At 40.6% G+C, this 23,844-nt stretch overlaps 1 pseudogene; it reads right to left on the bottom strand.

Annotated features, from left to right (window-relative positions):
- Positions 1-18,242, bottom strand: part of LOC128047532 (nicotinamide/nicotinic acid mononucleotide adenylyltransferase 1-like) — a 45,274-nt pseudogene extending 27,032 nt beyond the window's left edge.
- Positions 18,243-23,844: the final 5,602 nt, after the last annotated feature.

Genomic DNA, 23,844 nt, shown 5'->3' with positions numbered 1-23,844 from the left:
AGTCAGAGAGAAAATATGAAGAAGCCTCCAGAATATATGTAAGGCTGGAAAACTAAGGATGTTAAGTGTAGAAAAACACTGGAAAAATCTGTCTCAGGCACTGCTATGGCTGCCATGAATCATCTCATTTATTCCTTTGACTTTGTGTCATTCCCCAGACGAACCATTTTAAGAGGAAGCATCTAGACAGACAAGCCTGAGGCAGAGAAAACTATTATCGATCCTGTCAGATTCCTTGTAGAGCATAATAAAGGCCCTCACTTCAGGATTTACATATAGACAGTACCCTCTTCCAGACTGACATATATCTAGTAATACTTGTCTAGCTCAACTTTGCTTAACCCAGCATTTTCCCAAATTATTCTATACCATTTCTTCACATAGCACCTGTTAATAATAGAACACACTTTTGGAAATGGAGGTAAATAGTAGTAAATAGCATGTTATTTGGGGTATGTGATTAATATGTATCATACATAATTAGGGTATCTCATCATTAGTCTCACCTAGGGGCTTCCCAGCTGGCGCTAATGGTAAAGAACATGCCTGCCAATGCAGGGGGCACAAGAGATGTGGGTTCAATCCCTGGGACAGAGAGATCCCCTGTAGTGGGAAATGGTACCCACAACAGTATTCTTGCCTGGAAAATCCCATGGACAGAGGAGCCAGATGGGTTACAGTCTTTGGGATCACAAAGAGTAGGACACGACTGAGCATACTTCAAGAGCAACTGAGCACACATCATTAGCATAGTTAATTTTGAAGATACACTGATCTGTCATTTATGTTTGCAATAGGACTCTGAACAGGTCACCCCTGCAAAGGAATAGGTTCTGAGGCAAGTCATTCTAAATGTTTCAGTCCCCCCCATTTTTGTTAACCTACATGAACTTTGGTTAAAATAAACCCCAAAAGCAGCCTAGATGGAAAGAAAGTAACAAAAGGGCAACTTGCAGTCTCTGGGTAGGTTGAAGGGGGTCAGTACCTCATCATCTCAGTAACAGTGGTGAATACAGTGATTTTGTTGTTTTCCTCCCCATTAATACAATAATCTGTAGGGCACTTTGTATTTCACAGCATGCTTCCACCCACCTTACCTCATTGATAATAAAAGCTCAAAGCTGATAGTTCTCATATGAGCCCAGGATCCTCTGAACTCCAGCACATAGACCTTCCTCCTCCTTACTCAGCAGCAGGCTCCCTCCCAGAGTCACTGTCTGGAAGTGTCTCTGACTATGAAGTCACTGCAACAAGACCACATTCCAGGTCTTATATGATACTAAGTGAGGGCAAGATACTCCTCTCTGCCCCTGAGCACTGAGGCTTCACTTGTTTGTGTCTTCAGTTTTCCCACACTTTGGAGTCCAGAGTATTCACAATCAGATTGATCCCATGGGAGTAAATGAGCTCAATGCAGGGAAAATGAGGACCAGTAAGGACGCAGCTGGCCCACACATGACAGAGAGAGGAGCAAAGCTGGGTCTCACAAGTGTGGATGTTAGAGAGTCATCCAGCTGCTTTCAACCCTAGAGAAGAGATGTCCTGCATATTGTTCTGCCTTAATTGTGTCTTAAAGAGACGCGGGTTAGGTCAACTCTGCCTGTTTCTGCCTGTGTCCAGCCTATGTCGGACACTGAAAGCCTGACCCTCGCAGACCCAGTGTGCCAAGGCTGTGAGTACCTGCTCTGGAAGCGTGCTAGCTGCTCCTCCCCACCCGTGATCAGGGTTCATACACTGACCTGGAACTAACTCCATTAGTGACCCTGACTGGCCAGCCAGGTGGTGGCCAGGAAGCTGATACTTCCGCTACCGTTTCTCAGCCAGATGAGACACAAGCCCCATGTCCCAGGTCTCTGGGTTTGACCCATTTTTCCTGTACCTTCTCAATAACTCTAATGAACTGCTCTATCAGATAGGATTAGATTTGGCTGCACCTAACAGAAGACCCAGAATGCGTGCATGCTAAATCTCTAAGTTGCATCCAACTCTTTACAACTCTACACATTGTAGGCCACCAGGCTCCTCTGTCCATGGGGTTTCCCAGGCAAGAATACTGGACTGGGTTACCATCTCCCCCTCCAGGGAATCATACCAACCCAGAGATCAGACTTGAGTCTTTTACGTATCCTATGTTGACAGGCAGGTGCTTTACCATTAGTGCCAAATGGGAACCAGAATAAAGTGACTTAAACCCAGAAAATTTGTTTCTTTGGGTAAAAGAAGTCCAAACTTAAGTGGTCCAGTACTGGTTAATTGGCCTCACAAAGTCATCAGGGAACCTTGGAAAAGACAGAGGAACACTCATCTTTCTGCTCCTCAGAGACTCTCATGATCTGGAAGAGCCCTTGCAGCTCCATCCATCGCTTTTACATTTCAAACAGCAGGAAGTGAAAAGGAAGGGATACTCAAGGGCCTTTCTCCAGCTGTCTACGTTTCTTTCAGTGAAACTTCAGAATTCTTTCATAATCTTGACTGTATTTCAGTGGCCAGAAGTTAGACATATTGCCATATACAGCTTCAAGGGAGGCTAGAAAACACAGCTTTATTACTGAATGCATTGCCACACCCAGTAATAAAGGGGGTTTGTTAATATATTAGTGTATTAGGTTTACATTAATGTAAGCGGTCCAAGGTTGGTTTCATGGTTGCACAATTACCAGGATCTCAGGTTCCTTTTACCTTTTGGTTCTACCATCTTTAACATGGGATTTCTATGTTGTCTTAATCAGTTTGGGCTGCTATAACAGAATACCATGGACTTGGTGCTTAACCAACTGACATTTATTTCTCAAAGTTCTGGAGGCTGGGAAGCAAGAGGAGTTCTGGAGGCTGCTAGCAGATTTGGTTCTTGGTGACTGCCCTCTTCCTGACTTGCAGGTGGTCACCATCTTGCAATGCACTCACATGATCTTCTGTGTTTATACAGAAAGAGAGAGCTCTGATCTCTTTTCCTCTTATTATAAGAACACTAATCCCAGGATGGGGGCTCCACCCTCATGACCTTATCTAAAACTTCCCAAAGTCAGCTCTTCTAATCCGAGTTAGGGCTTCAACATATGAATTTTAGGGGATACAAACATCCAGTCCATAACACACTACGGATGCCCCCTTTTCAGCATTCATATCTATAGTGCAACTAGCTAGAAGAAAGAGAAGCTGGAGACCTTAAAGACACTTTCTGACAGTTCCATGTATCTCTCTGCTTACATACCATTAACTAGATCTTAGTCACATGGGCACACTTTGCTGAAAAGGAGGCTGAGAAATACACTCTAGGTGGCCATTACCAGCTAATTTGGGTGCAATTCTAATTCTTGAAGATGAGGAAATGCATATTAGAGATAATTATCCATTTATATCACCATCTACAAGTAAGAAAGACATAAAGAATATTGGATAAGCAAATAATAATACCTATATGACTTCCCTAACTCCACTGGGATGCCTTCTAGATGCTGAGACGTGGACTGGCTGAGAAGCTCTGTCACAGCCCTGACCCTGTGTCTAATTCTTGCTGTATTGGACTAGATCTTGCCTAGACCAGATTTCTCTTGAATTTGAAGTGACGGTGTCACCTTCAGTTCAGTTCAGTTCAGTCGTTCAGTCGTGTCCGACTCTTTGCGACCCCATGAATCGCAGCACGCCAGGCTTCCCTGTCCATCACCAACTCCCGGAGTTCACTTAGACTCACGTCCATCGAGTCCGTGATGCCATCCAGCCATCTCACCCTCGGCCGTCCCCTTCTCCTCCTGCCCCAGTCCCTCCCAGCATCAGAGTCTTTTCCAATGAGTCAACTCTTCGCATGAGGTGGCCAAAGTACTGGAGTTTCAGCTTTAGCATCATTCCTTCCAAAGAAAGCCCAGGGTTGATCTCCTTCAGAATGGACTGGTTGGATCTCCTTGCAGTCCAAGGGACTCTCAAGAGTCTTCTCCAACACCTCAGTTCAAAAGCATCAATTCTTCGGCACTCAGCCTTCTTCACAGTCCAACTCTCACATCCACACATGACCACTGGAAAAACCGTAGCCTTGACTAGACGGACCTTAGTCGGCAAAGTAATGCTTGCCAAATCATTACATCCTATCTGCCCTTACCCTCCTCCTTAACACTGTCTAAGAGCTCTTAGTATGTTTATGCTGTAGGTTAAGCCAGTTTTAACCAAAAAAAAAAACAAGAACTCTTGGTTCCTTTAAAAAACTATTTTCTACCCATGTCTGATCATAGTGTAGGTCAGGTACCTCTTTGCAAATGGACCTTTTGACAGAACCAGATGGATTTGTATTTGTAACTAGAGGCATGCAGATGAATGAATGACTGAAGTGAGGCTTTAGCTTCGACTCGACCACTGAGCGTTTCATACTTGTCCTCTGCAAGATAATACAGGTAGAAACTAACCAGTTTTAACCAATAAAATTATGAGTTCAGCCCACCATCTTGAAATAAAATTTAGCCATTTTCAAATAGGCATGCCAAGAGTAAGTTATTTTTGTCAAGTTCAGGGAAACTTTATAGAAGTGTAGAGTTTATAGGCATGTCTAGCTGGTCTAGCATGAGGTCCACAGATCTTAGCACATTAGACTCAGGAAAGCTGGTACTACCATGAAAGTGAAAGTGAAAGTGAAGTCGCTCAGTCGTGCCAACTCTTAGTGACCCCATGGACTGTAGCCCACCAGGCTCCTCTATCCATGGGATTTTCCAGGCACGAGTACTGGAGTGGGTTGCCATTGCCTTCTCCAGGGGCATCTTTCCCACCCAGGGATCAAACCCAGGTCTCCCGCATTGCAGGCAGACGCTTTTACCATTTAAGCCACCAGGGAAGTCCAACCTGGACTACCATAATGGTACCCAAATTCCCAGCACCCTGACTATGTGTACTTACAAGAGTATCGACTTCACAATAAGGAAATCTGGTGACCTAATTTTAGCACTGTTAAAACTTAGTAACTCTAGGCAAGTTTCTTTACCTTGAAGAGCCTCAGATTATTATTTCTAATGAAGATACAAGCAGTCAGTTGTTAGAAGATTAAGTGAGTACACCTGAAGAAGCTAACACAGAAGATGGTCAGTAAAGGTACTCTGAATCTGAATTTAAGTAGAGAAAAATTTCAGTGCTGTTAATTAAATATTGTGCACTTTTTTAAAGTGGACTTGAATCTCATTCTAAATTTCTCATTTTTGAAAAACAAACTGAATAGTTTCAAAGCTCTGTTACTAGTATAGTATTTAGTACAATGAGCTAGTCAATTATTTTTCATTAAAAAATATAAAAGCTTGTATTGGAAATTATACCCATAAAGTCCATTTAGTTTTACAACTTAATTATATGTAGTAAAAATTTACTGCCACATTTAACAGGTATTAACCTAATTCTTTTCAAGCAAAAGCAATATTTGACTGGAAGTGAACCCTAAGGTGAGGGAGGGAAAGGGACTCCCTTAAATATTTCCTTAATATTTATTTTTCAAGAAAGGTCAACTCACCTAATGCATGAGTTTGCTTAATGTCTTATTTGTGTTATCTCAGTATTTTTAGTAAAACAAATTTGTTACCATGGTGTTGAATTTTAGCATTACGGTGAAACAGGCCAATATCAGGAGGGCAAAACCAACTGTGAGTTTTGCAATAACAAATTTTAGTCAGCTGAGTTTATACCTTGGTTAAAACAGTTTTTAAAACTCAAGGAATACCTGGGAAAGACGAGTCTTTCAGATTAATCTCTTCCTGTATTCTGGAGAATTTGTCTCTTTCTTTTGTAATAAAAACAAAAAAGAAAATGAATCTGCCCAAGTGCACATTATTTTTTATATTAATATACTTCAGAGTGAAATCTTACTAGAATTTCCATCTTATTTAATGTGTTGCTGTATAAAATAAAATATTCTTTAATGTTGTCAATAAAAATCCATGATACCATAAATATTCTGTATGAAACCCCAATATGTTTCATATAGAATATTTACATCTCATAGCTTCACAAGGTGTCAGCATTCATGTGCATAAGTCATAATACAGACTTCTTGGGTGATTATCTGAAATTCAATTTGATTCTACAACTATTCATTAACTGGTGTATAATCAGAGTTAAGTTTATATAATGAATGAGATTCATACTTCATATCAGCATTACCAACTACCACTTGTGAAGCTCCTTACAGATATTTATCCATGTGGTAGTTTCTACAGATATAAAGAAATGTAAAAATACAGCCCCAAGAAGTATATATTTATTATATATTATTGTATTATTCTTAATGTTGATAATGCCAGCATATTATATTTGTATAGTGCTTATAAAATTGTCAAATATAGTTATATCCATTATTTCACTTAACACCCTCAATATCCTTGTAAGGTAGTTGTGGAGCAGGTAAAATCATTTCCATTTCATAAATTAAGTGAGCCTCAGTAATTAGGCAACCTGCCCAAGGTCACAAAGCTAGACTGATGGCAAAAGTAAGATTAGAACCACATTTACATCTAAGGACTTTTCCACTTAATTAACTTTTTCAAAACATTTATTTAGGAAGCCCAGACATATTTATAAGATTTATAAAACACCTGGGCAGTGTGATTCATGGCAAATAGATGGGGAAAAATTGAATTCAGTGACAGACTTTATTTTCTTGGGCTCCAAAATCACTGCAGATGGTGATTGCAGCCATGAAACTAAAAGATGCATACTTCTTCGAAGAAAAGCTATGACCAACCTAGACAGCATATTTAAAAGCAGAGATATCACTTTGCTGACAAAGGTCCATATAGTCAAATCTGTGGTTTTCCCAGTGGTCATGTATGGATGTGAGAGTTGGACCAAGAAGAAGGCTGAGCGCCGAAGAATTGATGCTTTTGAACTGTGGTGTTGGAGAAGACTCTTGAGCGTCTCTTGGACTGCACGGAGATCAAGCCAGTCAATCAACCCTAAATATTTATTGGAAAGACTGATGTTGAAGCTGAAGCTCCAATACTTTGGCTACCTGATGCGAAGAACTGACTTGGAAAGACCCTGATGCTGGGAAGGACTGAAGGCAGGAGAGGGGGACGACAGAGGATGAGATGGTTGGATGGCGTCATTGACTCAATGGACATGAGTTTGAGCAAATTCCAGGAGATAGTGAAGGACAGGGAAGCCTGGCATGCTGCAGTCCATGGGGTTGCAAAGAGTCAGAAACAACTGAGCGACTGAACAACAATAGCTAGCATCTAGTGAGATGAGACCAGGGGTACTGCTAAACATATGGAAATGCACAGGAATTCATTTGAAAAAGAAACCGCAATAAGACAGAATTATCCCTTCTAAATGGACAAGGCGATGGCACCCCACTCCAGTGTTTTTGCCTGGAAAATCCCATGGACGGAGGAGCCTGGTGGGCTGCCGTCTATGGGGTCGCACAGAGTCAGACATGACTGAGCTTTATTTTCACTTTTCACTTTCATGCATTGGAGAAGGAAATGGCAACCCACTCCAGTGTTCTTGCCTGGAGAATCCCATGGACGGAGGAGCCTGGTGGGCTGCCGTCTATGGGGTCGCACAGAGTCAGACACGACTGAAGCGACTTAGCAGCAGCAGCAGCATCCCTTCTAACATTTCAGTAGTGCTGAGGTTGAGAAATTTTATTTTATAAGTGCTAGTAAGGATTTTGGTTTAGTGCTGGAGATGTTTCAATTTCAAAACAGACTTATTATAGATAATAATAATAATTATAAATGGGTATATACTATGGAAAAAAATTGGGAAATATCATGAAAAAAATTATTGGGAAATTCTAGATACCTATTGCTTCTGAGCAGGAAGAGATAATGGCCATTTCCAGAGGATAGCATTCTGGAAAATCTCAGGCAAGCTAATTAGAAACCCAAACACATCAGAAACCCAAAGATAAATTGGGTACCTTTCTGAGAAAACAATTTCAGTGCCTAAGGCAATTGTTGTGCTATTTTCCCTCTGAAATGTGGTATCATCATCTCCGACAACACTGTCAGCGTAAAGAAATTAAAAATAAATAGGATAGTGTTTAAGACTCAGATTCTCATGTTCTTTAAAATACAAATTTTTAAAAATAGAGAATTATTTGGGTTTAAAACGAGGTATCTTTCTGGGCTACCTTTCTTGGAGTCAGCCCTTCTCCATTTCTTCACATTCTGGGAGACTGACAATTAAGGACTCTCTTGTCTCCTCCACTGGAGTGGTCACATGACACAAGCTGGACCAGTCAGATTCTTTTGGGAACTCGGAGCAAGGACAATGAAGTAAGTTCATTTGATGTCTCACCCTGAAGAACTTGTCTATGCATTCCTGCAAACGTGATTCCCAGGGCTACTGTGACACTTGTTTTCCACAGCCCTTGTTATTCATCTGTCTTTGGCTCCTTGGAGGAACTCCAGCATTCTCCAGATAACACACTTTCTTTTTCTTCAGACTTCTTGAGTCAAAACCCTGGCTTCATCACTTACATCATGAGTAACCTTACAAAATCACTTAACATCTCTGTGCCTTAGTTTTCTCACTTGAGAAACACGGATAAAAAAATAATCCATCTCTCAAAGTTGTGGAGAGTAAATGAAACAGTATAGGTAGAACTCTTAAAACGGTCCCTGAAAGAGAGTAAATGTCATCTTTGCTTGAACCAACAAACCCCAGGTGATATAATTTGGTATTTTGTTTTAGGAATGGTTAGTGGCTCAGAGAGGGAAGTAAGAACGAGAGCCTTCTTTTTTCTAATCACTCATCCATCCTTCCAACTTCAGCAGCATCACACTTGCCCTTGAAGCCTTCACTGACCATTTCCATGCAGGCTCACTCTCAGTAGATACTGTTGCCTGAAATGACCAACATTTATTTAACATGCATTGTCTTTGATGGCTAGTGTCTTTTCCTAGTCTCTATGGCCCTATGAAGGCAGAACCACACTTGGTATTTCTTCCTATCTGTCACACTGACAATATTCAATTAGGAATTGTTAAATGAATATCTTTGGAAGTCAGTCTCTAAGATACCACCAATTCTCACTTCTTGGTGTTCATGTCCTTGTATAGTCCTCTCCCACACTGAACAGGGCTAACTTGTATGTAAAATAGGATATTGTGTAAATGAAACATTATGACTGGTTTTAATTGAAGTGCAGTTTATTTATAATGTTGTGCCAGTGTCTGCTGTATAGCAAAGTGACTCAGCTACACACATAGATATTCTTTTTTTATATTCTTTCCATTATGGTTTATTCCAGAAGATGAGATATACTTCTCTGTACCTTGTTTATTCCTTCTAAATGTAATAGTTTGCACCAACCCTAAATTTCTAGTCCATCTCTCTCCCTCCACCCCTCCCCCTTGGCTAACACTTGTCTGATCTCTATGCTGTGAGTCTGTCTCTATTTTGTAAACAGGTTCTTTTGTGCCGTATTTTAGATTCTACATATAAGTGATACCGTATGGTATTTGTCTTCCTCATTCTGACTACTTCACATAATATGATTATCTCAAAAAAAATATGATTATCTCTAGTTGCATTCATTTTTCTGCAAATACATTATTTTATCCTTTTTAATGGCTGAGTAGTATTCCATTGTATATATATACCACATCTTCTTTATCTGTTCATCAGTCAATGGACATTTAGGTTTTTTCCATGCCTTGGCTATTGTGAATAGTGCTGCTATGAACGTGAGGGTGCATGTATCCTTTTGAATTATAATTTTGTCTGAGTCTATGCCCAGGAGTGGGGTTGCTGGATCATATGGTAGTTCTATTTTTAGTTTTCTGGGTAACTGAAGGTTTATAACTTCTGAGACTAGATCCATAAAAGATGTTTGAGTTCCTGTCTCATTGTCTCTTAGATCACTGTATCTGGGAGAAGCCAGTAACAGCGGCATGTGAACACTTTAGTATCCTTGTAGAGAGGCCCCTATGGTAAGAAGTTAAGTCTCTTGCCTACAGCTAGCACTTACTTGCCATTTTGAACCATCTCGGAATTGAATCCTCCAACCCCAGTCAAGGTTTCACATGACTGGTACCCTAGACAACATCTAACTCTAACTTCATGAGAAATCCCGAGCCAGAACCACCTCAACAAGCCACTTCCAAAATTTCTGACCCACAGAAACAGTGAGATAATAAATGTTTGTTGTTATTTTTAGCCACTAAGTTTTGGGATAATTTAATACAGAGCAAAAGATAACTAAAACAATAATTGATTCTCTCCTGGGAGAAACGCACACTCCACATTTATTTGAACTATAAAAATTAAAGAAGGGGTGACAAATTTATTTGTTTCCTTGATGAAACAGTTCCTATAGATAAAATCACTCTAATGTATGGTGACTCAGTTCCACTTGGAGCCTGCAGGCAAAACCGAAAACAACTTGCATATTGTAACAACTGTAATTCTTAACATGTCAAATACTTAATAATACTACCTTTTTAGGTACTTAGCTGCTAAGAGATGAACAGGGTGGATTACTCATACAGAAAAATCTTCCTCAAAAGATGCTGGAGGAAAAAAGATAACAATATAGTCACCAGGTTTTCTGAACCCCAAAGTAGAAAATATAGTTGGTTTTTATGAAAACAAGGAACTAGTGAAACCAAGATAGTCTTGGAAAATTCGAGAGATATGCTCTCACTACTGAGCCTGCACTGGATGCTTAAATTGTGCTAAAGACTGAACTTAAACCATGGAATTAGACAGCTACTATTTAAAGATTTAGTCACAATATTTTGATTTGTCTGTGGGAAGAATAGCAGCTTTGAAAAGACCTTGTACCATCTTGAGAAGGCTAATTGATTTTAAAAATTAATACTGACTAGGGAAAATCCTGGTAGGTAATGAAGAAAATAAGTGAGTCATATGCACTTAGAAAATCAAGGTATAGTATTTCTTCTCAGAGTCAAGATTTTGATAAACCAGAAGACCTGAATGTTGAGTCTCAATAACTATATTTTCTTGTTTCTTTTTGACAGATAATAGAATATAAACTTGAATCTATCTAGCAAGTTCCCCACAATATAATCTTTATGTAGAGATATTACAGGTTTTTAGCTTATATGTACGTGTGTATAGGTACATATGAGCCTGAGTGCTCATTCACTTGGTCCGTGTTCTAGTCTTTGTGACCACATGGACTGTAGCCCGCCAGGCTCCTCTGTCCATGGAACTTTCCAGGCAAGAATACTGGAGTGGTTTGCCACTTCCCACTCCGGGGACCTTCCCAACCCTGGGATTGAACTTGTGTCTCTCTCATCTCCTTCATTGGCAGGTGGACTCTTTACCACTGTGGCACCTGGGAAACCCCGTATATATACATACATATATGTGGTGTGTATTTCCAGAACTGGAATATGTCTATATACACTGCATCTAGAATAAGATTCCAAGCCCTGGACATGCCACAGTGCCTACCACTCACAACTGTTTTATGCAAGCCTGTCTTTCTCATTTACTTTATTGACCTCAACTCTGTAGACATTTAAGACTCCTAGTTAAACCCATCACTAAGATACCTTTTTCCTCTAAATTAGATGAATCTGTATGCCTTCAGTGATAAAATCCCATGAGTTAAGTTTCCAAAGATAATATCAAAGAACCAGAATGACAATTGTTTCTCCCAAGTTTCCCTAAAACCTTTGGGACAGTGAACGTATACGATGTACACAACACTTGGAAAGAGGGGGGTCAGGGCTTCCGGAATAGCGTGACAGCCTTTACTCCAGAGCTTTGTTCCTTATCACTACAAGGTCCAGGGCTAGCACACGTGTTCTCAGGATTTAAAACAAAATGATGGAGTGGCACATCGTTAGACCACAGTGTTCAAGGCTAATTCTGTGAGCCTCTACATTAACAGGGTGATATTGTGTTTGGCTTTATTCTATTAATATTTATAGAGTACTCATTGCCATAGCAACTAAGTGCTTTCCACAGAGGACTGATCAAATTATTAAGAAGAGGTGAACAGGAGAGGCGAGGACCACTGCAAGAGTTGAAAAGAAGCTTCTGATCTCCCTCTAAAGAACCCTTTTTCTGTGACCTACCTGACAAAGTGAGTTCTCATAGAGAATGGGTTCCATGCATTCCCTCTCAGAATCCCAGAAATGTCCAGTCTTGATCCCCTGCAAAACTGCTACCTGATGTATTGGGCTCATCTCTGGGAAAAACGACAAAACAGAAGTAGTTCATTTTCAACCCTATCCTGCCTCTCTGTGGCCCTTTTCCCCTTACAGGGATGCAGTAAAGCATAGTGTTTCAGAGCCAGGCTTCGAAATTGAATTGTCTGTTTGGTTTGGACTTTTCTAACCTATTCATTTATTTTTGTCTGCGCCGAGTCTTCCTTGGTGTAAAGGCTTTCCGTTGCTGCACTCGGGCTTTCCCTAGCTGGGGTGAGCAGGGGCAGCTCCCTAGTTGTGGTGTGTGGGCATTGCCGTGGCTTCTTTTGTGGCAGAGTACAGGCTCCAGGGCGCATGCGCTTCAGTAGCGGCAGCACGTGCATTCGTTCAGCAGTCGCAGTGCACAGGCTTAGTTGCCCTTTGGCATGCAGGATCTCCCTGGACCAGGGATCAAACCAAACCCACGTCCCCTGCGTCAGCAGACAGACTCCCGACCACCGGGGAAGTCCCAAATTGTCTGAGCTTGAATTCCAGCCTTTCCACTCGCTAACTAGGTCTCCTTTGGCAAGTTATTTAATGGTTCTACACTTTGGTTTTCTCACCTATAAAATGGGGATAGAAAGAAAAACTTCATAAGGTTACAATGAGAATCAAAGGAACTAGTAAATATTAAGCACACTAAAGAGTTCCTGGTACATAGTAAATGCTCAATAAATGTTAGCTTAATTTCAACATATCCTCATCTTTTATTCCCAATCACCAGAGTACCCATGCTGTCCTGCTCTTCCTGGTTTTCAGTGACTGAACAAAAGTTTTTTCTAAGATGAGATTCCTCTCAGACATTACATAGCGGAGTGGAGGAGGAAAGTCGCCCCTGTTTGGCCAGATCAATTGGGCAGATCAGAAATGCTTAGACTTCTGCCACTGAAGGCGGATGTCTCTCTGTCAAGCAATTCCTTTACAAGTTTGTTCTCCTGCTAGATTTAACGTTCATGATGGAAAGGAGCATGCTTTAGTCATTTGCCTCCAAATATAGAGCCACATGCCCCTCACATCCTATTCATACTCTGGTACAAATGAATAATCTGCTGTCCTTCTCTGAAAACATGTACACAAGTATGCATAAAGAGTCATAGCAAATCTACTGGTTCAGGCTTTACAACAGGGAGTAGGGGCTAACAAAAAATGACGGATGTATGCTCCTTGCTTTCAGGAAAGTTAGATCCAGCAGGAGAAAATACTTGTACAGGACATGTTTTAGCCAAAAAATAATGAGCGTCCACAGTGAACTTTGAGGCACTGATTCAGGGGGAATGTAGTGGGGTCTTTGTGACCACATGATGGAAAAGTCCACTAAGCCTAGCAGACGTAAGCCCAGCCCCAGTGTGAAGTCAGGTGGCATTCCTCTCCTTGGAGGTTTTCCTGCCTGGTGAGGCGTGGCAGCGCTGATCAATGCTACTGACTCATCTTTGCACAATCACAGAGAGATTATTTCAAAGTCGGAAGCATCAACACCCAAACCCAAGAGTTAAGATTTCAGATAAGCACCCTTGAAACTTGGAAGAGGTCACTGTAGGATAAATAAAGGGACACATTCCTTTATACTGTGGGTAGTAAATGTGTTGCCTCATCTGCAACTTGTTACTGCAAGAGTCTATATAAACCATAAAATTAGGTTCAAGAAGGTTGAGATAAATGCATAAATGAAGAGTTACAAAGAAACTTGAAGTGCAAGAGGTTTCAGTTCCAAAGAATCTACTAAGGATCTACTTCTATGTACTATCCACTACTTTGGACACACACCTGATTTTCTGAAGGTCCCACTCTCTTTCATCAGATGATCCTTGGTGTCAGTCCTGAAGCAGGGGTCTGGAGTGAAAACAGCTTGGTAACCATGGGAAATTTCCTATATCCTAGTACTCTATTAGCATCATTTGCTTACCAGGTCTTAATCAATACAAGTCCCCTTTCTCCCTAATTCACACCTTGGATAATTGCTCACAAAGGACAATGGTTCAACTCCAGAAGAACAATTAGAAATTCTAGTCTGAGCACTAGAAAAAACAAAGGGAAACCACATCCGCTCAAATTTTCAACAGTTTTGCTTTTCTGAAGTTGAAATACTCTGGCTAATTAAAGTTCTGGGCTCCTTAGTACCCTTTTGCCTCAACTCGTTGACAAATGCACCCAAGTACTAGTGGATCATGGCTTGGTCTCTTAAGGTCAGTGATTCTTGAACTGTATCATACATCAGAAATACCTGGAGAGCTTGTTATGATAGATTGCCAGCTCCCATCTCTCGGTTTCTGCTTCAGTAGGTTTGTGTTAGGGCTCTAAAACTGCATTTCTAATGACTCCCAGGTGATGCCAGCACCGCTGGTCAAGGGACCACACTTTGGGAATCACCACTCCAGTTCATGATGTTCAGTCAAAAGCAATCTCCACCTGAGACAGATCACACTCAAGCTGTCATCAGCCTCATACATACAAGGGTGGAGAAAGTCTCCAAGAGGGGGTAGCTGGGGGAAGAGGGATTAGAAGGTCAGGAGGGAACACAGAGGCTTGTGTTCAGTACTTTGCTGTTTTCCCAGAAGAGGAATCTGGGCTGCTCCTTGAACTTACCCCTGCCCCTCACACACCTGGCTACTCTTGACCCATTTTCTTCAAGAACCCATCCTCCAGCACAGGACTCTCAGCTACCACCTCCCAGACTGGCAGCTCAGCATGGCTGTCACTCTTGTCGAGTTCCCTGTCAGGCAACATCTGCTCCCAGTTCTCAGAACCAGCCTGTCAAGAAGTGAATGGCTGAGGCTGTGAATTGCAAATCATCCCAGTACCGGCCCAAGTTCCATGCCCAAGAGGCAGCTGTATCCTGGAGGAGGTGCCCTCCCCATTTTATACACACATACAAAGAAACCCCTTCCCCACTTCACACACACACACACACACGCACACACAGACGCACACACACACATACACCACGCGCACCAGCAGGCCACTGTTTACTCCACCTACACAGAAATCCTTCAGCTATTGCTCCTGGGCTCCAAAAACCAAGCTCAGCCTCAGACCAAGAGAGCATAGATTGAAGGGAAATTTCAGTCACCAGCAAAATGTGGCAAAGGGGAGGGAGGGTGCAAAAAAGATCATTTGTTACCCAAAGTAGGTAAGTATTTGGTTCTAGAATCTCAATATGTTTGGTCTCCTCTATCCAGACATGTCAGTTGAGAGAAACTCCACTTTAGGAGAAGATGAAAACAAGGAATAAATCCATAGAGCAGAATCTGGAATCTCTGAATAATTTGCCCACAGGAGTAAGAATGAAATGAGTAATTCTCTCTGAGTCCACTTATCCTTCTACTCACACTGATCAGCTGAGAAGTGAAAAAAAAAAGGTTCACACACACTCAGACTCTTTCACTCTCCACTGAAGGACTTATTCCTCTGGTTCTGGAAACCTTGCCTGCTCACTGAGAAATCACATAATAATAATTATGTGATTGCATAATAATTAGAAATCACATAATAATTGGTGGGGAGGTTGGTCAGGCTGGAAGCAGGCTGAAGGACACTCCACCTTCCTCCCCACCTCCCTGGGTCTCTTACTTCCCTCCACCAGTCAAAAGTGTGCTGACTTCCTCACTGCTTGCATTTTGCCACCGCAAAAAAGACACCCCTGCTTTCTACAGAGCCCAAGTCTCTTTGGAAAATTTTCTAGCATGTCCATCCTTTTCAACACTTTTTTTTTTAATGGAAGCAGTCATCTTTGAACCATACAACTGAAATCTTTGTTGGCAGAGATATTTTTTCCTAAATAAATAACATAAAAGTGTAATACTGCACCAAGTTAAATACCAACATTATCCATCTTGTGGCTGTCAAAAATATTAAATATATTACTTCAGTGAGAAGTGATTGCTGATGCACCATTAGATAGCTCATCTTCCACAGAGTTATTTTTAGGCATTTAAGTTGGCACGAACGTGCATCTTAATGCCTTAAATGTAAAATAATAATAATGGTAAGACTGTAAGCAAGTTGTGATTCTAAAGGTGCTTTAGCTGAAAACAGTGTCTCAAGGGGACACTTTTAAAAGACCCACCCAAATGTTCTTTGTGCAATTAAGTTTATTTCCCAGGTTTATAAAATTCAATTGCATTTCTGCAAAGGAAAAAGAATTCACTGGCTTCCCTTCCTTATGACAAAACCCCAGCAGCAAGTCATTATCACTTCTGACTAATCAGAGAGAAACCACCTGCAGGAATACTCCCCTTTCTGTTGACTCCCAGCAGAACCTTCCAAATGATGATTAATCACTGAATAAACGGCGGAATTGACAACAGCATAATGACAAAGAGAAAGCAGAGACGGGGCCTGAATGGTGGGTGCATGTGGTCCAGCCCCAGTGGGTGGAAGGGCCGAAGAAGATGGATGACCCTGTAAGCGCTTGACACTTGAGTATCTTGTCTTTTACAAGGGGGTCACTTCTGCCAAATTCAACAAATAAGGCAGCAGGCATCAAGTGGACATGCTTCCTATGACTGTCGGAAGCAAGGAGGAACACCTTAAAAATTAAACTAATGAGCTTAAATTGACATCCTAAGCTCAGATGATAACAGAAATAATAGATACTACAAATGACAGCCTAATCCATTATTGTGGAAGGCATTTAGAAGGTTTTACTGATTACAGACTCAGATTACCCTAACCATGTCCCTACTAATTTGAAAAATGATGAATCACTAAGTTCAAACAGGGCTCAGAAGAGTCAATTATACTAAGTTATACTAAGCAGTGATATCAAAAGCTCATATTTTCTACTCTAAGGAATAAAACATGTTATGCCTAGCAATAAACAGAAATGAAGTCTATTACCCACTCTCAGTTGACCAAATCATTAGCAATAAGAATGTTTCTCTAATTTTTCAATATTCTTTTCAGGATATATACTCCCTGCCCCAAGGAATCCTACTAGCCAAAGTTTATTAACATGAAAAATATGTGTAGTAAATGAAATATTGGTTTGCAACCAGCTTAATGTCCTTCAGATACTGTCAGTTTTTAGGCTCTCTGTGCTCAAAAAAAAACGAACAGTTACTGGCCAGACTCATTATTTCCCAGTTATCCTCAATATCATCATCCATTTCATCAGGATAATCTTCATCTTTATCAATTTTTCTTTCTGTAAAATACAGAGAATTTAAGTTCACAAAAGAGAGTCATTTACATCTTTCCATTGGTTCTAACAAACAAATACCCCTGGTCAGTACCCTATTCCACCTACATGACACTCTTTGACACTTATCAATTCTGTCCTATCTCATGGACCACTTTCCATATCAATTCATAGCAACGGAAAGTATCTTGTTGTGTGGCTGTGATATCATGTATCAAGATTTCCCTGTTTGTCTAGTTACACTTTTTTCTGCATATATCTTGTTCTCAACCATGTCTAGAACAAAACTTCATATGTTATAGACGCTCAGCAAATCTCTGTTAAGTAACTATCTTCTGATTCTTTTTTCCAGATTCAACCAATATGATACCCTTTATGTGAGATCTTTGAAATCCTTTCCAAGGGGAGTTCTCAAGCATGTAGGTTTCATTCAGACCTTAGTAAACCAGTCTCATTTAAACAGCAGAGGAATCTAGGAATAGATGATTATAGATGGACTTTGAAATAGTCAGTGAACAACCCCATTTCTCACTACTTATAATATGGCTGCATTGAGAATTTATTTTTCCCGTCAAAATCCAATCTTACCATCCTCCAATGGCTGGAGAGGTTAATCTCATATTCAAAATCTGACTTCAGATTCAAACTCTGGTCTGGTTTTCAAGTCTTTCCCGAAGCTCACAGCAGTGCCTGCTTAGCTAAGTTCCCCCACCACCTCCATACTTACCTGTCACACCACACACACGCACACACTCACACCTGACTCACCAAGTTCAGGCCTGCCTTTGCCTCCCCATTTCAACAGGCGTGCTCTCCCTTTCCTCTACTATTCACACTTTCCACTTTCTCATTCTTCTTCACTTCCCTACCCTTCCCTGGACCACTTCTAAAATATTACAGTCTTGCCTTAGATTCTTTAGGAGGCTATAGCCGGTACCGCTAGCATGAGAGAGTATGGAATTTGGGGTCATCGAGCCATTCCAAGTTCTCCATTTACTCACTACTTGACCTCAGGCAAGTTGCTTAAATTTTCAAAGACCATTCTTACATCTCTGAAATAGGGATAAAGACACATATCTTAGTGTATTATTGAAAAAAAATTAAATGAAACAGTGTTCGGAAATGCCTGGCCTAAATACTGCAAAGACTATGTCATTCATTTCTGAATCCTCAGTATAAAGCCTTGATCCTGACATATTATAGTAAGTTTTATTCAATGTTGAATGAAAAGTGAGCAGACACAAAGAGGAATAAAATACATACACACAAGATTCAAAGTTTTTAATTTAATAAAATGTGACAGCTTTGTTTTCCTCATCTTATCTTTTATATTTAAATCATTTTATCTTTATTCTTTTAATCCCCTATTTCTCATATCTACTCAATAGACAAGTTAAATATTAGATACCATTCATTAATGAGCACCAGAAACCAAATGTTTAAATTTTTATCCTAGAGTGGAGTTCCAGATTTTCTTTTCTTCTCCTCCCACAGCTCCAAAGGGACACCAGGGAGCAGGGAGCCAGGGAGCTCCTATATACATGACAACTATGAATTTGCTGAAGGCCAGGAAGCACAAGACTCTCCCCACTATTTCCTCTCTGCTGGGGAGATGAGAGGCTTAAAATCAAAAAGGACACAGAGGTCCCCCTGAAGGCAACTAAAGGGAATAGGTACTTAGGTCAAATATTAGGGAAAAATGCCACAGAAATTACTAAGTCATTAGACAAGTAATAAGTAGAAAAAAACTAAATATGAAATGAAGGAAAATAAAAGAATAAGACAAGGTAGGTTTAATTTGATAGATTTTAGAAATTCTCAGGAATTTTTTGGTTTGTTTTTTGTGTGTATGTATGTTTTTGTTATTTTTTCCCCCAACAATCATATTTTTTATCCAGAGCAATCTGTTAAAGTTAATGAATAACTATAAAAAGGAATTAAATATAAGTTCTTAGAGTAAAATTGCAAAATAAGTCAGAAAATGATCCTTCTTTCTAAAGACTTTCCTGGGAGAATTTCTTTGTCCCATATCTTTCTAGATTTTTCGCTTTGGATTTAATCTCCAGGAACACGCAAAACATGACCACTCTATAAACAAAACCAAATTGCACAAAATGCATCTCTTGTTCCTAAACTAAGTAAGTTCAGATTTATAAATGGTGCTTTTAGCGACTGTAGCATCAGTATCTATATTCTACACTTCTCAACTCTTTCTCTTCTTGCCTTATCTTCAAGAAAATAGATTCCCCCCCCTCACTATTATTTATCATTTTAAGTTCATATCTTGGGAGTAGAAGGTTTGTCATGTAAAGTTTTGCACCACCTGTTAGATATTTGAATTTGGCCCTGCACATAGTATATCAGTAAAATGTATTTCATTATTCTCGAGTGTCCAGTGGAAGAGAGAAGAATATTCCTCTTGACTTCTTACTACTGCATTTTACTGTCCAACGCTCCAGACAAAGCAGAGCCATAACTCCAGGCTGCCTGCATGCAATCTAGGAGCAGTCTGGGAGTGGACTAGGCCTTCTCCCTGAGGGCCCACGCCTCCGGAATGTTCTTCCCTTCCTGATCGGACACAGGCTGATATCTATGAACTTGTCTGCTTGGTCAGGCATTTTCCTGAAGCCTGTGGGTGGACTGGGATCAGAGATTAAAGTGGTTCAAGTCTTTATTTATTATTACCACAGAGTAGTCTACCCAAGCCGTCCATTTATAGGGACGGGAGATGCTCCTATAACTGCAAAGAACATCATTAGTGTTTTATTTCCTCTCCCAGCTACCTGGGTATGGTTGTTATGCTCGCTTTGACCCAGTCAGGGCCCAGAAACAGTTTCCTGGCCTAGGGGATGAAATGTGAGGTCGGTCATCTCCCAGGCAAGGCTGGACACACCGAGACAGCATGGTCCAGTGACCCGAGCAACGGGCTGGAAATTCCAGACTAATTACGCCTCGTCCTGCATCAGACTTGCTGTGTGGTGCCAGGTGAAACACCTGCCTTCTCTGGACCTCTATCTGAATTTGTTTGAATCATGATGGGAATGGCTGCTATGAGATAACATGCAACTACAGCCTTTCTGAGCCTGGGCTGCTTCATTTATAAGACAGGAATGACTAGCTAGTGACTTCCTTACCTCACAGAGTCAGTGTAAGGCAAAAACATAATTAAAAATTAAAGTAATTTGTACAGTGCTGAACGAATTGGTTCTTCCTAGTGCCATTATTTAGCAACAGGGCAAGTCTCAGACTCAAACCCAGGTTGCTCAGTCTTATTCCAGGATCCAGCATAATCTACACGGACTAAACCTCCTTTTCTTTCAGTGAACATCCAACAAATATTAGACCCAATGGACTATGGTTTCATGACACAAATGTCCCTGCAAGGGTTGGAGCAGGTTCCAATAGTGGCTAAATTGAGAAATATTTTGATGCCAGCAACCTCTTAGGAGTGTTATGGCAGCTGTTAGGTTGAAACCAAGAAAAATATGGTGTAACAATTTTATTTAAAGCAGATGTCAAAGTGAGCCACACTTCTAAATTCTCAAATGTATAGAAAGTTTTCACTTGAGGATAGAAACAGGATGGCAAGACTACTTCCCTCTGGGCTGAATCACACTTGGCCCTCCCTCATTATATCCCTAGTTAATTCTTCAGTAATTGGGGAGCTATGGTCTTTGCAAATGTCACAGTTTTACCACAGTGTATTTACTTCTGGGTGGATTAGCATGAATGTGTCGATTGTCTTGGATTGCCAATTTTGTGGGAGTGACTTGAAAGCCTGCAGAATAAACTGTTATTTAACTTGGGGAAATGGGAAGGAAAAAAATGGAAGGGCTTTATGTTTTCCTCCCTTCGGTTCATATTTGCGAAAAATCCTCATAACCCAAAGCAGCTGGACTCCCAAGGATAATGATAACATTGGTAGTGAGAGATTTGGACCTGGATGGAAGGTGGGGCTTGTGTAGGAGGCAGATTTTCCATGCAGATGTAAAGCATAAGAAATATTTATTTATAAAAATTACATATGAGGATCAGAAAAATGGACTTGTTTCTGAGGAACCTTGTTCACAGCATAAGCCAAAAGTATTCAGCTAACTTGGTCTCCTTGTAAACATGGTCCCTATCAGATCCACCTGCAAACATTTGCCATTCTGTAGGGCATTTGCTTGTCATTCTTTATCTAGAAGAAACTCTTGTTCAGAGCACCAATGCAATTAGATTATTTATAAAAATCAGTTAACTCCAAGTTGACAGAAATGACTCTCTTTTTTCTGAAATCGCCCGAATTAAGGGTGGGATAATTAGTGAAACTGATATAAAGAGACTGTTGAGTTTTCACACACAGGCCCTGCTAACTAGCATCCTGTGTGCTTCTGTCTCTGGATAAACAAGCCGAGGGTGTTACTCTTCTTCTCCTTGGCTCACATGTATCCTTTCTGCCTTGCTCCTCTGTCCTGTTTAGTCTCTTAAACAAGTTAGTAATGATCTCTATTATGACATAATGTTCGCTGGCAAGCAGAGACACACAAACACCAAAACGGTGGCCACCCCACCTTACTGCTGCAGATGAATTTTGGCCACAGCCTATTGGTGAAGCCTGGATTCTAAAAAATTGCCCCTCTACCCCTGCCCCCCGGACAACAGGACATCACTGCTGGATTGGCCAGGGGGTTATGTGAGCTTGGTTAAGCAGAATCTAAATTACAAAAATGACCAATGATTATTGCTGTTTGTCACCTTTTTTGTTTTTCAAGGAGAAAATAGAAAAACATGATGAAAGTGTACTATAGTAAAACAAGTACTTTGGGGCTAAGAGACTAGAAACTTGGTCAATAGTCCCAAGGCCGCTTCTGTAAGTTCAGAGTTGAGCATGTCACTTATCTCTGTGGGCCTCAGTTTTCCAATCTGAAAGTGAGTGGATTGAACTAGACATATAAACTTTTTCAGCTTTTAACCTCAATGATTCTGTTTTACCAATGTTCATTTTTTAGTAACTATTTTTCTTATTACTCAAGCAGTCTATGTCCACTGTGTAGTTATAACAAATAAGTATGCTAAGTTGCTTCAGTTCAGTTCAGTTCAGTTGTGCAGTCGTGTCCGACTCAGTCATGCCCAAATCTTTGCAACCCTATGAACTAGCCTACCAGGCTCCTTTGTCCATGGGATTCTCCTGGCAAGAATACTGGAGTGGATTGCCATGCCCTCTTCTAGGGGATCTTCCCGACCTGGGGATCGAACCTTTATATCTTGAGTCTCCTGCACTGGCGGGTAGGTTCTTTACCACTGTCACCACCTGGGGAACCAATTAAAATCATCTGCTACCTTACTACTCTGAGATAACTGGATTTGCAAATATATCGTAATAAACCTATACCAAATATAGTGGAATATATTAAACATTGAAAATATATTAAAACAAGCAGATACCAAAGTGTTTTCCCCCAAAAGTTAACACTAAGCTTCTTTCTTATTCCTGGGGCATACTTGGACCCATTCTCTTTCACTTCCTCTGTCTGATGCTGCAGTCCTGGATATGAGCTCATATTGGAATGATGATGTCCCTGGCCATCAGAAAGAAAGCATAGAACTATAAAAGAGCACTCAAAGGAATCATAAAAATTATTTGGAACTACCCCTTCATTTTACAGGGGAGATAGTTGAGTCAGAAAGAGCCTAACTTGTTTGTCAAACATCATAGCATTCACTGGATGGCAGAGGCAAGGCTAGAACAATGATCTCCTATCCACAGTTTTAAAACTCTTTGCAAGGGGAGGGAATATGTATAATTATGGCAGATTTGAGTTGTTGTATGGTAGAAACCAACACAACATTGTAAAGCAATTTCCTTCTAATTAAAAAATAAATAAAATGCTTGCACTCCTTTATTATTCTTGTTTCAGGCTTCTTGGGTGGTTCAGCAGTAAAGAATTTACCTGCCAATGCAGGAGACACAAGAGATCCAGGTTCCATCCCTGGGTGGGAAGATCCCCTGGAGAAGGAAATGGCAACTCACTCCAGTATTCTTGCCTGGAAATTCCATGGACAGAGGAGCTTGGTGGGCTACAGTTCATGGGGTCACAAAGAGTCAGACACAACTGAGCGCACACACTACATTATTCTTATTTCAGGGTTTTTTTTTTTTTTTAATTTAAACAGCAGAGTCAAAACCTTTTTTTTCTGATTGGACTTTGTTTAATAACAAAACTTAATCTAACCAATTTTCCTGGTTAATTGAGGTCTCCCATTACCACAACCTGTCCTCATAGCTGGTCACAGACAGGCTGCAAGAACTGCCTGGAAGGGCAGGAATGTGTCATGATGAGAATTGTGTTTAGCAGAAAAAAAAAGTACTGAGCCCATATCCCTACTACCCCTCCCAGTGATATGAGACAAGCAGTAGAATCTTAATTTTCCTTTAACTTGTTGAGTTTTCCTTGGACTAAATGAAGGGACCATCCCTACACATGCCTTTAAAAAAACAATGTCAGATATTTAATAAATATTTGTTTACTGATGGTGCTTGCTCCAATCAAAGGCAGTGGCTTTCCTGGTGTTCCTGTTCTACGATGAGAT

Source organism: Budorcas taxicolor, chromosome 5 (genome assembly GCF_023091745.1).
Source record: "Budorcas taxicolor isolate Tak-1 chromosome 5, Takin1.1, whole genome shotgun sequence".
Classification (NCBI taxonomy): Eukaryota; Metazoa; Chordata; class Mammalia; order Artiodactyla; family Bovidae; genus Budorcas; species Budorcas taxicolor.
Note: the sequence above shows the minus strand (reverse complement) of the source record. Positions and strands in the feature narration are given on the sequence as shown.